Here is an 18,178-nt window from a genome sequence, read left to right as displayed (position 1 = left end):
TTCCATTCTAGAATATCTTTGACCTTGCTAGGATCTACCGCAATTCCTTTAGCTGATAACACGTGCCCCAAAAATTGAATTTCTTCCAGCCAGAACGCACACTTGCTGAACTTGGCATATAGCTGGTGTTCCCTTAGGCGCGTCAATACAATCCGTAAATGCTGAGCATGGTCTTCTTCATTCTTGGAATATATCAAGATATCATCAATGAAGACTACCACGAACTTGTCCAATTCAGGCATGAATACCGAGTTCATTAGATAAGTGAAATGGGCAGGAGCATTTGTGAGCCCGAAAGACATTACCAAGTATTCAAACAATCCATATCGCGTAGTAAACGCGGTCTTCGGTATATCCTCGGGCCGAATACGGATTTGATGATAGCCCGACCTGAGATCAATTTTGGAAAATACCCTCGCCCCAGTCAATTGATCAAATAAGATGTCGATCCGGGGAAGGGGGTACTTATTCTTGATGGTGACCTCATTTAGGGGTCGATAATCCACGCACATTCTCAAGGTTTGATCCTTCTTCTTAACAAAAATGGCGGGGCAACCCCAAGGGGACGAGCTTGGCCGGATGAATCCTTTATTCAGTAGATCTTGTAATTGAGTCTTCAGTTCCGCCAATTCATTAGGGGGCATGCGGTACGATCTTCGGGAGATGGGAGCCGTACCGGGCTTTAGCTCAATTACGAATTCTACATCTCTTTCAGGGGGCAGTCCAGGCAAATCTTCTAGAAATACATCTGGAAACTCACATACTACCGGAATGTTCTTGATCTCCGGTACAATGGCTTCATAGACTCTACCAGAAGTTTTGGCCGGATTGGTTGCGGGGAGAGTCAAGAGAATCTCTTCTTGGTTATAACTCAACCTGACGGTTCTGAATTCAGTGTTGAGGATTGCCTTGTATTGGGTTAACCAGTTCATACCCAAGATTACATCTATATCCTGGCCTTTCAGAACGATCATATTAGCAGGAAAGTTCCGTCCGGCCATAGTTACTGGCACTCCATAGGCCACTTCTTTAGTAAAAATATGTCCCCCAGGTGAATAAATTTTAAATCCCTCCTTTGATTCATGGTATGCAATATGATGTTGTTCCACAAACTTCTTGCTAATAAATGTATGTGAAGCACCAGAATCAAAAAGAATTATTGCAGGGTGACTGGCCACAGGGAACGTACCCATCATCACCGGCTCTCCCTCCGGTGTGGTAGCCACTTGCGTATAATATACTCGCCCCGTTTTCTTGGTATTCTTGCCCGAAGTACTTCCCTTGCCTGGAGCTGAATTTCCCGATCCTTGCGAAGCATTAGATTGATTTTGCCTAGGATATGGGCAGTCCTTGATGAAGTGTCCCGACTTGCCGCAATTAAAGCACCCAGTTGAAGAACTAGGCAAGGCAGGAAATCGAGTGTCTGGGGCACCCGGCTGTTTTGGGGTAGTGGGGGCATTGTTGGGGCGGATAATAATAGGCTGCTTGAAGGGAAATGAAGGTGGACGAGAAAAAGGGCGATTTTGGTTTGAGGGTCGAATCACAAACCGTGGTTTCTTCGCCTGGCCCTGATTAGGCCGCTCACCACCGAATCCCTTAGTCTTTCCAAAATTTGCATATTTGGCCTCCACAGATAAGGCTGTGCTGACAGCCTTTCCATAAGTAAGATCAATACATGCAGCCATTTTTCGCTGCATCCGGTCGTTCAGTCCTCTCATAAAACAATTCTTCTTTTTCAAATCCGTATTCACCTGATCAATTGCGTACTGTGACAGGTGATTGAACTTGTTGAGGTATTGAGTGACGGTATCTCCGCCTTGTTGTAACTTCATAAACTCCTCTTGTTTCATGTGCAGCACTCCCTCGGGGATGTAATGTTCACGGAAAGCTGCTTTGAACTCGTTCCATGTAATTTGATGGTTGTCCGGCTGGATGGCCACAAAGTTCCCCCACCAAGTACTGGCAGGTCCTCGGAGTTGCTGTGCTGCAAACAGTGGCTTCTGTACTTCCGAACAGCGTAGAAGGCCAAACTTCTGCTCTATGACCCGTATCCATTCGTCGGCCTCGAGCGGGTCTTCTGCTTTGATGAAGAGAGGCGGACGAGTCTCAGAGAAATCCAGATAAGTGGTCTCACGGGGACCTTGTTGGAATCCTCTTCCTGCTTGTTGTTGAAGCTGTTGCTGACCCGCCATCTCCCTCAGGAAGCGGGTGTTGTCGGCTGTGGCGTTCACCAAGGCAGCAATTGCCTCGGCAAGCGTGGGTGGAACGGGAGGCGGATTCGGGGTAACGTCCCGACCCCCGGATGTTCCGGCTGCATCCTGTGCACGAGTCCTGGTCGGCATCTGAGGCAAAAACATTTGAATAAACATAATATGCCCAAGGAAACCTTCCGTTTTACATTACTATGAAGAGTAATGATACAGACTCAATATTACACAGCAGGATACATTACCCATTTTACAAAAGTTGAACCTATTAACAGGATACAATACCCATTATACAACAGTACACCCTACCATACACTACTCTACTTCTATTACACCCTTATTCCTGCTTGCCATCAGTCTTGGCGGCTTCATCGTCAGGTGTGGGAGTCCAGACGTCAACCAACCTCAAAGAAGGAGGAGGCTCAAAAAGGTCTAACTCCCCACCCAGCGCACGTCCCGCAACGTGAGATGGTCCAGCTTCTGCCTCAGCAGGTGGTGCAGGCTCACTTGGGTGTAGTTGTGAGTATAGTATATGGACTTCCTCGTGCAATGTATTGCAGTAAACTTGCAGGTCATCGACAGTCGAGCTAAGTTCTTTAATTCGGGCCTGAGCCCTTGCTTCCTTAGCACACATTAGCAAACGAGACTGCACGGCCCAGTCAAGAGCTAAGTCTCGATCAGCGAGTTGATCCTGCAAGTGTCGGATGTCCCTTCTCAGTTCGTTGATTCTATCACCGTCAGCGACCCAAGCATCAGTCCTTTGTTGAAGTGCTGCTTGAAGTCGACTCACACGAGCTTCAAGGTCTCCGATAGGGTCGTTACTTCCACTGCTGCTACTTTCATGTCGGGGAGCCAATTGATGCCGAGGCTCCCCAATTGGTCCTGTAGACTTGCGTGCCGTTAGCCTGGTACGTGGCGGCATCTTTTCTAAGGGGGAAAATGCTATTAGTATAGTGCTTAGCATGATGCATGTATAATTACAGAATCAACCTTAGTCGATTCAACCTTCTATACGTTGCACTCTTCCTATCTGGTCTTTAAAATAGACTTCTTCAGAATACTTAGGTAAGAAGAGAAAAGAATTTCTAGGTAAGACTTTCGAAAATTCTTTTGAAGATGCCTCATAATATCTGCCAAGAAGGGCTACGCTCCGATACCAGCTGTGACGGAACCTCCCAAGTAATTAGGCCAACCTGCAGTTGTCCTTGTCCAACGGACATCAGACAACCCTGTAGGTGCCCCTGAACTACTTGACAAGTTCGGTATCTTTCCTTACCTCACCAGGAACGTCTCACCCATCTTGTAGATATTACAGAACATCGGAGATAAAGAAATGCGGAAGCGAATTACATAATCTTACATTTATTTCAAAAGCAAGTTTGAGTTAGGTTATTACAGACCAGTCTAAAAGTGAGTGCATAGAGGTAATATAATACAAACCAGGGGAGGCACAAGACTCCTCCCGATAAGCAAAAAGCAAAAGATCCTAAACGGAGGACCGAGTCCTCCCGCACTTCAGTCTTGATTTTCTTCTTTCGGAACCACCTTGGCACAGAAGCAGCAAAAGTCTGCTACTTCCTCACCTAAAAACAACGAAGGGATAAACCCTGAGTATGGAATACTCAGCAAGTCTTACCCGACTAAAGAAAAGACTCTCAAGGGTATGCTGGTTATGTGGGAGTCAAGGTAAGGCTTTTCAATATTCAAAGACTCTGTTTTGCAGAAATGCTTACTAAAGTGGATCCTTAAAAATCCAGTTTTAATTTGTCAAGTTAAGTAAAATTACCTGCACTAGAGTTCTTTCTACCCTAGTTCAATCACTGGTCCTGCACTAGCCAATTTCTTAACAAAAACCCATCATCTTTAGTGGAATGCTACGTGTAGGGCAGTGACCAAGTCTTCATAACCGCGAAGGTACGGCGATCCGAATCGATTATACTCAGCTGAGGATCTCCAATCACACGACATATGTAGCACTTAACCCTTGCATATGTCAACTCGCCACCGGGGTTCTTAAGACCGGATCAGGTTCACGCAGACCGAGAGCACAGATACACCACCGTCCAGCCTCTTGCCACGGAGGGTACACGCTACTCTCGCCACCGCTCCACGCCCATCTCGTGTTGTCTTATTCCGGCCTTAGTCTGCCCGAGGCAAGGCTTACCCATGACGAGGCATGTGACCAGTTAAAGGGTCCTCGATCATCAAGCCTACATCGAGACGGTCCTTAATCGACTCGGACGGAGACACTACACCGAGACTCTCTTCTCGTGCAAGTCACCCGCCCGGTCTCAGCTTAATCATTTCAAACCCAAAGTTGGTACCTGGCAGAGGTACATCTTTTCCAGATGTTGAATCCATCAAGGCCCTGATGGATCCACCATCAAATTTTTATTTTCAAAAACAACCCTCCCACTTTGCCAAACATCTTTTGTAAAACAAATCTTCTGTTTTTCTAGAGCAATGCTAAGCAAAGTAAAACCTTTTGTAAAAACAGGATTTCAAGGGGGGGTAATCAAAATCAAGGAAGGTAATGCAGGAATTGTTTAACAATCAACTCCTATAACTTAATGCAGCAAGCAAGTGAGAAAGATTTTAAAAACATCAAGGGAGGTGGCAAATGCACCGGGGCTTGCCTTCGTTTGCAGGTGATTCAGGCTCGGATCCACAAATGTCGAAGTAGAAACTATTCCCGGTCTGAGTGTCCAAAGGTGGTTGTACTTGCTCTTCAGTGACTTCTATCTCTTCTTCTCGTTCTAATCATAACCATACGTATGTATAAGAATGGATGCCATGGGATGCTCATGAGGATGCAAAGACAACATAAACTTATTATTTATGTCTTGAATACAACTTGCCTTCACGGAGTTCCGGGAACTTAGGGTTTCCGGAGTCGGTAAAGGAGTTCATAGGGCAGGGGGGGTGTTTTGGGGTTTGGTGATCAAACAAGGTCCAAATCAATTCAAACTTTACCCAAGGCTTCTCAATATTGAATAACACTCATATAAAAATTTTGGGCATTTTAGGACTTACCAATTATTTTCTAAAAATCTATAACCAAGACTTTTAACTACTTTAAATACCCTAAAATTTCTTACTTTCACTAAAAATCACCAACTTATTTTATTAAATACTATGGAAAATAACAAACCTAGGAAAATTAGTTTCACAATTTTAGCATTTTTCTACATTTTTCTACACATTTTTAAAGTTCTGCTGAAAAAGAAAAAGGAAAAAGAGGAGCAGTACTGGGCCGATTCAGGTCCAGCCGGCCCAAGCCCGAGCGGATTCGCGCGCGCGCCCGCGCCCGCGAGGCGACTTTGCGCAGAGGCCCTCGGCTTAACGGCTAAACAGAATTATGTCTATTTACTATTGTGTTAAGTCGCTGACAGTTCACGAAAAGGCCCTCGGGGTTCTGTAAATTCACAACTTGGAGTCCTCGACGGTGCTCAAGCGCGGCCACGCTCCGGCGAGCAAGCAGTCCGGCCAATTGGGGCAGTGACCGGCGCTCTCGAGCGACATACACGGAATTAAACCCCTAAGGAGCATTTCCCCTAACCTAATTGCACTAATGGTGGACTAGGGAGCTCCGGCCACGGTGGCCGTAAGCACAACGGCAATGTGATCGTGTTCCCGACGATGGGCGTCGGTCTAGTTTGATTAAAGGGGTCGGGGAGCATCACAGAGGCATGAGAATGCTCAAACGAGGAAGAAAAGGGCGGGCACTGACCGGAGTTGGGCTGGCGACGGTGAGTTCACTTCTACGGCGGCGGAGAACCAATTTGGGGGAAGTGCAAAATTCAGGCGAGCTGGTGGACAATCGGGTGTGGGAACGGGTGCTAGAGCTTCACAATTTCATGGCGTAACTAGCCCTGCCCTCAATTTATAGGCTCCAAGGACGGTGGCTGGTGAATTTCGAGGAGATGCGCGGCGGTCGGAGGTGACGAAGGTTATCGGCTTCGCGACTACGTGTCTACCGCCGTGGCGGGCTCACCGGCCTTGATGAGACAGCCGTGAGGGGTCACGACGGCACGGAGGAAGAGTTGAGCCACGCGGCACCCGGCCGAGAGGCGGCGGTCGACGGCGAGCGCTTTACCGCGGGCGGTGAGCTAGAGGAGATGTACCATGGCCGAGCGGGGTGACTTCCAGCTCACCGGTGATGAGGACCTTTACCGCGACAGCCTTATCCGGTGACCGCCGAGCACGAATCTTGGCAAGCGGCGATCGACGGCGGCAGCTACCGGCGACGAGAACGAGTACGATCTCCTTCAGTTAACCGGTCACTGTACCATGGCATTGCCTCATCAGAGCTTCTGGCCGAGCAAGTTTAGCGTCCTTTTTCTCCAGATTTCATGTGACAACAGGTCCCAGTCTCTGTACCAAAGTTGTAGTGCTACATACCAGCTACAACTCAACTATAGGACTTGATCACATTTGAGCACTGGATCCAAATCAAAATCAAGCTCAAAGTTCACCCCATAGCACTGCAACTCTGAAATTCAGCTCCAAACAGTCTGACAGCCAGTTTTGGACTGGGTTTTTCTCCAAATTCTTCATAACAACTATGCTTGCACCCTTTAGCAAAGTTGTTCTCCTATAATTGGTCTTCAACTTTGATGTGGTGACCTAGGGCAAAAACCCTATGCCTTGTAAGTTACAAAGCCCCAAAGTTGAGCCCATTCACTGATTTTCAGACTTAGAGCAAAACTCAAATGAGGTCCATTTTGCATTTAAGTCCAAAACTTTGGGTTTTGCTTTCAAGTCCACATTTTTGTGAACCAAAGGACTTAAGAAACCTATTTGGCTTGGTTTTTGCACTTTAGCCCAAAAGTGGACTAATTTTGCATATAAGCCCTTGGGGTTTAGTTTTAGGGTTTTCCTGGGTTCCAATTAGGGTTTCTGGTATCTCAGGGGTACAAAAGTGATTCAAGTTTATTTTTAGGGTCATTTTATGACTTTTACCCTAAAGCTTTAGGTTTTCTTAACTTGGGTTAAGTTGTACCCCTTTAACTACTATTTAGGGTTAAGTCCATTAACCAGGGTTCCATTTGCAAAAACATTAAAACAATACAACTTGTTTGAAATTTTTGCCTAGTGAATGCACTCTAGGTGTGTCAAACATATGCAATGCCAATGCTATGATGTCATGCTCAAGTTTTAGTTATAGTAACACCAGGGGTGTTACAGATTAGAAAATAAACAAAAATGAATGGAAAATAAAAGAATAAAACAAAACCCAACTAATGGGCCTCGCACCCTCAATTCGGCCCAATTCCACTCCTTCACCTCGCGCGGCCCAGCAGACATCACAGTGCCGACAGGCGGGGCCGTTTTGTCAGCCCCGCGCGCTCGGCCGGCCAACCTTTGGGTCCACCTGTCTGTCGTCCGCTACCCCCTCGCGCTCGCATCGCTCCACGTCACTGGCGGGTGGATCCCACTTGTCAGCTCTCTCTTCCTCGCAACTGAGCTCGCGAGATCTTCGCCGCGCGGACCGCGTCCACCTCGCGTGGGGAGCACTTCGGTGACCTCAGGGTTCGCGTAACTGTCGCGCTCCTACATGTATTAAAGACCACGCCCCATCACTCGGAACCCCTGGCCGCTTTTTCGTCCCCTAGAACGCAAAAGCACCGCCGCCAGGGTAGAACTCCGTCTGCCACGTGCCAAGGGTCGCTCGCCGTCGACTTGTTCCCCGTTTAGTGTGTGGGATTCATCTCCGTGATCCCTTGAAGCCGGCGCAAGGGTCTCCCGGGCTTGTCTTCGTCTCAGGAGCATTGGATTGCTCGTCGGAGTCGAGCCGGGGCAAGGGATCGCGCCGTCGCGTCATTGGGTTCGTCCTCGCAACAAAAGGCTGGTATGACTGCTCTGGCGAATTCGCCTCCCTCTCCCCTTTCTCTCGATGCAAGTATCGCTCTGTTTAGATTGGTAAACTGCCGATTCGCCGTACTCCGGCACGGTCTCCGCCGCGGCTCACTGAGCGCCGCCGCGGACGCGCTGTGGTAGGGGGTATCTGGCGCTTGTCCGTGGATTCGTTAGTGAACGACCGAGATTAGAATATGTGATCCCTGTTTGCGCGATTGAACTGAGATCGTCGATCCGCTGCGGTTCATATTAGGTTTGGCTTCATTAAATCGTGGGCGTAGGATCTAGATCCTACGGTTTGCGTTGCGTACCGGTTCACGCGGAACCCAGGTCTAATCTAGGCCCTCTGTTTCTGATCGGACGGCCAGAATTTCTCCGTACCCGTTCGGCCGAAAATTTTGTTAAAGAGTCCTCGGAGAAGTGTGAAATAAACCCGCCATCCTCGGCAACAGTAATCTGAGTCTGGGAAAGTTTTACAGGTTAGACCCCGAGCTTTTTATTATTTGGCGCGCTGTCCAGAGCTCAGAGAAATCAAATAAACAAGTTTAGAAATTGATTTTGAATACAAAAATAATCCTAGGAACTTATATAATTCATATCAAATCCATTTTAACTCCAAATTAATCCATTCCACTTTCTAAAATTTTATAATTTTATTCTCTATCACTTAGAGTCTCTGTTTTGTCATGAAAGCAGTAAGAAAAGTAATTTACCATTTAATCCTATTTTAATCACATTAAACCTTAAGAAATTCATAACTTGAAATCTATAACTCCAAATTTAGTGATTCCAGTTCCTATGATTTCATTTTAATGTGTAGATTTTTACTGTGTATTTTATTTATATGTTTGGTGCAATATTAATTTTTGCTATACTATGTATGTGTTGTGTTGATGCGAGTAGACGAGCAAGCCACTGTGGAATCTGAGGCTCAACCAGTAGAAGTAGCTGAGCAGGAGCTCATTGAAGGCAAGTTGTGCCCTTGATCACTTACTTTATCCCAGCCATGTTCTTATTAATTTTAATGATCTGCATAGGTTAATTTTGATGGGATCCTTTAGGTTACCCTAGTTTTGGTTATCTTTATACCTTGTTCACCACTGAAACATTTTTGGGTAGTACTTGCTATTGCTTTATGTGGATTGGGTATGGAGATACAACATTCATGATTACTCTTTTATTATCTTGTTATTATTACTATTCATGTTAAGATCATTAAATTAATGGGAACATGGAGCGACCACCCGGGAAAACAGTGCTACCACAAGGGTTTAATGGGACGCCCTTGGCTGATTAACTAGGAAAGCTAGTGGAGGTCTTCCTTACCCGAAAGGGGCAAGGGCAGTAGGGGAGTGGTCAGTGTAGGGAGGTCCTTGGTTGATTTTGCTGCGATGGCGGTCAGGCAAGAACCCTGCACTGGAGCTTCCTATAAACTGTAGCGGGATTTCTGAAGCTAGTGGAACTTTGTAAAGGCCTCGTAGTGTTACCCTGCCTCGCCTCCTGGGTAGAGGTGTATGGGATTGGCCGTCTCTTGGCAGATGGGTAACATGACTTGTGGGTAAAGATGCGTAACCTCTGTAGAGTGTAAAACTAGTATACTAGCCGTGCTCACGGTCATGAGCGGCTCGGACCCTCACATGATTAATTATGGAACTTAAATTTAATTTGACATTTGCATCGCATTTGGGATTATTTTACTATTACTTTTCTTTATTATTATTAAGGTTTGGTATTTACTTACACTTAGTAATTGCTAATAAAATTTTGACCAACTTATAAAAGCAATGCTCAGCCTCAGCCTTTATTTCATTGGTCAGCCTTACACTACATGAACTCCCACCTTTGGTGAGTTCATGTCACATTATTCCCCATGACTTGTTGAGCTATGAACGTATGTGAGCTCACTCTTGCTGTCTCACACCCCCCCACAGGAGAAGAACAGGTGGTCGAAGAGGAGCCACCTAACACTAAGGCATTCGATCTGATCTAGGTGGCGTTTCTCAGTTGACATTGGCGCCGACGATCCTTAGTTCGTTTTACATTTATTCTTTTATTTTATAATAAGTCTTCCGCTTTGTAATAAATACTCTGATGTATCGTGACATTTATCTCTATACACCCTGTTATTGTATATGTTGTCTTCTTGGCGCATGTATGAGATGCACCTGGCTTTGTCCCTTAAAGCCCGGGTGTGACAGCCTCCATTGACGGTAAGAAGTACCTCCTGGAGTTTGCTTAGCTCCCCTCCTGGATCCGTGTGTGTCCAATCTAGAACTGTGGCACCTTGGCGCTGGGTCGATGGACGCCGGTGTGTTCGCCGCCACTGGGCACTCGGTGTCGCCTCATGCGGCCACTGGGAGGATGAAGAAGTGGGCGTGGTCATCGATCTGGAGTTGGACGACTCTGATAAGGGCTGGCGTACCATTTCGGCCAGGTCAGATCGTGGTCGTCGATCGTGGATTGTTTGGTTGGGAGCATGGTTAGATCAGATCGACTATGGACCATTGGATTGGGATCTGATGATCCCGGTTGCGTACCGGTTCATTACGTGAGCCGATTTAATCGTGGGCGTAGAATCTGGATCGGACGTCCCATATTCAACGATACCTCTTCACTGATTTCTTTTGCGATTAAGCCCCTCAGCTTTCACAAGAATCAAGCCGTCGTCCGTGCCCTGTGTAAAGTAATTACATCCGTGCCCTGAAAATTCATAAAACATCCCCTCAACTCTGTGATATTAGTGGTCGCAGTCCAGAAAATAGGGAAAATAGGAAATTAATATTAGAAATAGATTTTTAATTCAAAAATAAATCCTGAGACTTATATAATTCATATTAAATTCATTTCAACTCCAAATTGATTCATTCCAGTTGCATTAATTTTGTTTTAATATTGTCTACCACTTAGTACCTCTATTTAGCAATGAAATATGAATTAAAATTATTTATCTGAATTAATCTATACCATGTACTCAATAACTCTAGAAATTCGTAACTCAATAACCGTAGCTCCGATTTTGGTGATTCTCGATCCCACGATCTCGTAGCTTCGTGTAGATTATTATTACACAGTTTATTCTCATATTTGGTGTGATGTTAATTTTGCCTACACATCTTTGTCTGTATTGCTACGTTTAGCAGTGAGGACATGAGTCACCTGAAGAGCAAGTTGGTACCTGGAATCTCAAGTGCCAGGCAAGTTGTGCCCTTGATCACTTCTTTTACCCAGTCATGTTCTGATTAATCATAATGATCTGCATAGGTTAATTTTGATGGGACCCAATAGGTTACCCTAGTTTGACTATCTTTATACCTTGTTCACCACTAATTTATTGGGTAGTACCTGCTATTGCTTTATGTAGTTTTGTGTATAGTGAAAGTCGCATAGAAGGGGGGTGAATAGGGCGAAACTGAAATTTAACAATTTAAACACAACTACAAGCCGAGTTAGCGTTAGAAACAATAATGAGTCCGAGAGGGCGCAAAACAAATCGCGGGCAAATAAAGAGTGAGACACGTGGATTTGTTTTACCGAGGTTCGGTTCTCTCAAACCTACTCCCCGTTGAGGAGGCCACAAAGGCCGGGTCTTTTTCAACCCTTTCCCTCTCTCAAACGGTCCCTCGGACCGAGTGAGCTTCTCTTCTCAAATCAAACCGGGAACAAAACTTCCCCGCAAGGACCACCACACAATCGGTGTCTCTTGCCTTGGTTACAATTGAGTTTTGATCACAAGAAAAAATGAGAAAGAAAAGAAGCAATCCAAGCACAAGAGCTCAAAAGAACACGGCAAATCTCTCTCGCTAGTCACTAGAGCTTTGTGTGGAATTGGAGAGGATTTGATCACTTGAGTGTGTCTAGAATTGAATGCCTAGCTCTTGTAAGTGGTTGGAAGTGTGAAAACTTGGATGATATGAATGTGGGGTGGTTGGGGGTATTTATAGCCCCAACCACCAAACTAGTCGTTTGGTGGAGGCTGTCTGTCGCATGGTGCACCGGACAGTCCGGTGCACACCGGACATGTCCGGTGCGCCAGCCACGTCATGAGGCCGTTAGGGTTCTGACCGTTGGAGCTCTGACTGCTGGGCCCGCCTGGATGTCCGGTGGCGCACCGGACATGTACTGTAGAGTGTCCGGTGCGCCTGCTCGCGCCTGCCTGACTTTTGCGCGCTCTCGCGCGCATTTAATGCGCCTGCAGGTGACCGTTGGCGCCGAAGTAGCCGTTGCTCCGCTGTCGCACCGGATAGTCCAGTGTACACCGGACATGTCCGGTGAATTATAGCGGACTAGCCGTTGTGGATTCCCGAAGCTGGCGAGTTCAGAGTCGCGTCCCCTTGGAGCACCGGACACTGTCCGGTGTACACCGATCAGCCCGGTGAATTATAGCGCGGCGACTCCGAGTTTTTCCCGAAGGTGCGAAGTTTAGCTTGGAGTCCTCTGGTGCACCGGACACTGTCCGGTGGTGCACCGGACACTGTCCGGTGGCACACCGGACAGTCTGGTGCGCCCGACTAGGGTGCCTTCGGTTGTCCCTTTGCTCCTTTGTTTGAACCCTTTCTCTTGATCTTTTTATTGGCTTATTGTGAACCTTTGGTACCTGTAGAACTTATAAACTTGGGCAAACTAGTTAGTCCAATTATTTGTGTTGGGCAATTCAACCACCAAAATCAATTTAGGAATATAGGTGTAAGCCTAATTCCCTTTCAATCTCCCCCTTTTTGGTGATTGATGCCAACACAAACCAAATCAAATATAGAAGTGCAGAATTTGAACTAGTTTGCATATGCAGGTGCAAAGGTTACTTAGAATTGAGCCAATAAATATTACTTACTGGATATGCATGGATTGTTTCTTTATTTTTAACATTTTGGACCACGCTTGCACCACATGTTTTGTTTTTGCAAATTCTTTTTGTAAATCCTTTTCAAAGTCCTTTTGCAAAATAGTCAAAGGTAAATGAATAAGATTTTGCTAAGCATTTTTCAAGTTTTGAAATTTTTTCCCCTTGTTTCAAATGCTTTTCCTTTGAATAAACAAAACTCCCCCTCAATAAATTCTCCTCTTAGTGTTCAAGAGGGTTTTAAGATATCAATTTTGAAAATACTACTTGCTCCCCCTTTTGAACACAATAAGATACCAATTTGAAATTTACCAATTGAAAATCAATTTTAAAATTAGGGTGGTGGTGCGGTCCTTTTGCTTTGGGCTCATACTTTCTCCCCCTTTGGCATGAATCGCCAAAAACGGATACTTTGAGTGAGATATAAGCCCTTTTAAACTACTTTCTCCCCCTTTGGCAAGCAAATAATATTAGTGAAGATTATACCAAAGTTGGAGAGATGCTCGGAGCGACGGCGAAGGATGAGTTGTAGAGTGGAGTGGAAGCCTTTGTCTTCGCCGAAGACTCCAATTTTCTTTCAATACACCTATGACTTGGTTTGAAATTCACTTGAAAATACATTAGTCATAGCATATATAAAAGAGACATGATCAAAGGTATACTTATGAGCTATGTGTGCAAATTAGCAAAAGAAATTCCTGGAATCAAGAATATTGAGCTCATGCCTAAGTTTGGTAAAAGTTTGTTCATCTAGTGGCTTGGTAAAGATATCGGCTAATTGATCTTTAGTATTAATGTATGCAATCTCGATATCCCCCTTTTGTTGGTGATCTCTAAGAAAATGATACCGAATGGCTATGTGTTTAGTGCGGCTATGCTCAACGGGATTATCCGCCATGCGGATTGCACTCTCATTATCACATAGAAGAGGAACATTGGTTAATTTGTAACCATAGTCCCGCAGGGTTTGCCTCATCCAAAGCAATTGCGCGCAATAGTGGCCTGCAGCAATGTACTCGGCTTCGACGGTAGAAAGAGCGACCGAATTTTGCTTCTTTGAAGCCCAAGACACCAAGGATCTTCCCAAGAACTGGCAAGTCCCTGATGTGCTCTTTCTATTAATCTTACACCCCGCCCAATCGGCATCCGAATAACCAATCAAATCAAATGTGGATCCCCGAGGGTACCAAAGCCCAAACTTAGGAGTATAAGCCAAATATCTCAAGATTCGTTTTACGGCCGTAAGGTGAGATTCCTTAGGGTCGGATTGGAATCTTGCACACATGCATACGGAAAGCATAATATCCGGTCGAGATGCACATAAATAGAGTAATGAACCTATCATCGACCGGTATACCTTTTGATCGACGGATTTACCTCCCGTGTCGAGGTCGAGATGCCCATTGGTTCCCATGGGAGTCTTGATGGGCTTGGCATCCTTCATTCCAAACTTGTTTAGAATGTCTTGAGTATACTTCGTTTGGCAAATGAAGGTGCCTTCTTGGAGTTGCTTGACTTGGAATCCTAGAAAATACTTCAACTCCCCCATCATCGACATCTCGAATTTCTGTGTCATGATCCTACTAAATTCTTCACATGTAGATTCGTTAGTAGACCCAAATATAATATCATCAACATAAATTTGGCATACAAACAAATCATTGTCAAGAGTTTTAGTAAACAGAGTAGGATCGGCCTTTCCGACTTTGAAGCCATTAGCTATAAGGAAATCTCTTAGGCATTCATACCATGCTCTTGGGGCTTGCTTGAGCCCATAAAGCGCCTTAGAGAGTCTATAAACATGGTTAGGATACTCACTGTCTTCAAAGCCGGGAGGTTGCTCAACATAGACCTCTTCCTTGATTGGTCCATTGAGGAAGGCACTCTTCACGTCCATTTGGTAAAGCTTGAAGCCATGGTAAGTAGCATAGGCTAATAATATGCTAATTGACTCAAGCCTAGCTACGGGTGCATAGGTTTCACCGAAATCCAAACCTTCGACTTGGGAGTATCCCTTGGCCACAAGTCGAGCTTTGTTCCTTGTCACCACACCATGCTCGTCTTGCTTGTTGCGGAAGACCCACTTGGTTCCTACAACATTTTGGTTAGGACGTGGAACTAAATGCCATACCTCGTTCCTAGTGAAATTGTTGAGCTCCTCTTGCATCGCCATCACCCAATCCGAATCTTGAAGTGCTTCCTCTATCCTGTGTGGCTCAATAGAGGAAACAAAAGAGTAATGCTCACAAAAATGTGCAACACGAGATCTAGTGGTTACCCCCTTATGAATGTCGCCGAGGATGGTGTCGACGGGGTGATCTCGTTGGATTGCTTGGTGGACTCTTGGGTGTGGCGGCCTTGGTTCTTCATCCTCCTTGTCTTGATCATTTGCATCCCCCCCCTTGATCATTGCCGTCATCTTGAGGTGGCTCATCTCTTTGATCTTCTCCTTCATCAACTTGAGCCTCGTCCTCATTTTGAGTTGGTGGAGATGCTTGCGTGGAGGAGGATGGTTGATCTTGTGCATTTGGAGGCTCTTCGGATTCCTTAGGACACACATCCCCAATGGACATGTTCCTTAGAGCGATGCACGGAGCCTCTTCTTCACCTATCTCATCAAGATCAACTTGCTCTACTTGAGAGCCGTTAGTCTCATCAAACACAACGTCATAAGAAACTTCAACTAGTCCTGAGGACTTGTTAAAGACTCTATATGCCCTTGTGTTTGAATCATATCCTAGTAAAAAGCCTTCTACAGTCTTAGGAGCAAATTTAGTTTTTCTACCTCTTTTAACAAGAATAAAACATTTGCTACCAAAGACTCTAAAGTATGAAATGTTGGGCTTTTTACCGGTTAGGAGTTCATAGGATGTCTTCTTGAGGATTCGGTGTAGATATAACCGGTTGATGGCGTAGCAGGCGGTGTTGACCGCTTCGGCCCAAAACCGATCCGGTGTCTTGTACTCATCAAGCATGGTCCTTGCCATGTCCAATAGATTTCGATTCTTCCTCTCCACTACACCATTTTGTTGTGGCGTGTAGGGAGAAGAGAACTCATGCTTGATGCCCTCCTCCTCAAGGAAGCCTTCAATTTGAGAGTTCTTGAACTCCGTCCCGTTGTCGCTTCTAATTTTCTTGATCCTTAAGCCAAACTCATTTTGAGCCCGTCTCAAGAATCCCTTTAAGGTCTCTTGGGTTTGAGATTTTTCCTGCAAAAAGAATACCCAAGTGAAGCGAGAATAATCATCCACAATAACTAGACAGTACTTACTCCCGCCGATGCTTATGTAAGCGATCGGGCCGAATAAATCCATGTGTAGGAGCTCCAGTGGCCTGTCAGTCGTCATGATGTTCTTGTGTGGATGATGAACACCAACTTGCTTCCCGGCTTGGCATGCGCTACAAATCCTGTCTTTTTCAAAATGAACATTTGTTAATCCTAAAATGTTCTCTCCCTTTAGAAGCTTATGAAGATTCTTCATTCCAACATGGGCTAGTCGGCGGTGCCAGAGCCAACCCATATTAGTCTTAGCAATTAAGCAAGTGTCGAGTTCAGCTCTATCAAAATCTACCAAGTATATCTGACCCTCTAACACTCCCTTAAATGTTATTGAATCATCACTTCTTCTAAAGACAGTGACACCTACATCAGTAAATAGACAGTTGTAGCCCATTTGACATAATTGAGATACGGAAAGCAAATTGTAATCTAATGAATCTACAAGAAAAACATTGGAAATGGAATGGTCAGGAGATATAGCTATTTTATCCAAACCTTTGACCAAACCTTGGTTTCCATCCCCGAATGTAATAGCTCGTTGGGGATCTTGGTTTTTCTCGTAGGAGGAGAACATTTTCTTCTCTCCAGTCATGTGGTTTGTGCACCCGCTATCGATGATCCAACTTGAGCCCCCGGATGCATAAACCTACAAAACAAGTTTAGTTCTTGACTTTAGGTACCCAAACGGTTTTGGGTCCTTTGGCATTAGAAACAAGAACTTTGGGTACCCAAACACAAGTCTTGGAGCCCTTGTGTTTGCCCCCAACAAACTTGGCAACTACCTTGTCGGATTTTTTAGTTAAAACATATGATGCATCAAAAGTTTTGAATGAAATGTCATGATCATTTGATGCATTAGGAGTTTTCTTCTTAGGCAACTTAGCACGGGTTGGTTGCCTAGAACTAGATGTCTCACCCTTATACATAAAAGCATGGTTAGGGCCAGAGTGAGACTTCCTAGAATGAATTCTCCTAATTTTGCTCTCGGGATAACCGGCAAGGTACAAAATGTAACCCTCGTTATCCTGAGGCATGGGAGCCTTGCCCTTAACAAAATTAGACTATCTTTTAGGAGGGGCATTAAGTTTGACATTGTCTCCCCTTTGGAAGCCAATGCCATCCTTGATGCCAGGTCGTCTCCCATTATAGAGCATACTTCTAGCAAATTTAAACTTTTCATTTTCTAAGTTATGCTCAGCAATTTTAGCATCTAATATTGCTATATGATCATTTTGTTGTTTAATTAAAGCCATGTGATCATGAATAGCATCAACATCAATATTTCTACATCTAGTACAAATAGACACATGCTCAACGGTAGATGTAGAGGGTTTGCAAGATTTTAATTCTACAACCTTAGCATGTAATACATCATTTTCACTTCTAAGGTTAGAAATAGTAACATTGCAAACATCAAAATCTTTAGCCTTAGCAAGCAATTTTTCATTTTCAATCCTAAGGCTAGCAAGAGAATCATTCAATTCTTTAATCTTAGCATGTAAATCAACATTATCATCTCTAAGATTGGGAATTGAAACATTAGAATCAACCTTAGCTAACAAATTAGCATTCTCATTTCTAAGGTTGTCAATAGTCTCATGGCATGTGCTTAGCTCACTAGATAGTTTTTCACATTTTTCTACTTCTAAAGCGTAAGCATTTTTAACCTTAACATGCTTCTTATTTTCTTTAATAAGGAAGTCCTCTTGAGAGTCCAAGAGATCATCCTTCTCATGAATAGCACTAATCAATTCATTTAACTTTTCTTTTTGTTGCATGTTTAGGTTGGCAAAAAGAATGTGCAAGTTATCCTCCTCATTGCTAGCATCATCCTCATCACTAGAGGTTTCATATTTAGTGGAGGATCTTGATTATGATCTTATATAAAGACACACTACATAAAGATACCAACCGATACACAATTACGATTATGATCTTATATAAAAAAAAACGACCTTTTCAACCTTGAGCATATCATTCCGAAACACAATTACG

This window comes from Zea mays, chromosome 6, assembly GCF_902167145.1.
Source record: "Zea mays cultivar B73 chromosome 6, Zm-B73-REFERENCE-NAM-5.0, whole genome shotgun sequence".
In the NCBI taxonomy this organism is placed as follows: domain Eukaryota; kingdom Viridiplantae; phylum Streptophyta; class Magnoliopsida; order Poales; family Poaceae; genus Zea; species Zea mays.
Note: the sequence above shows the minus strand (reverse complement) of the source record.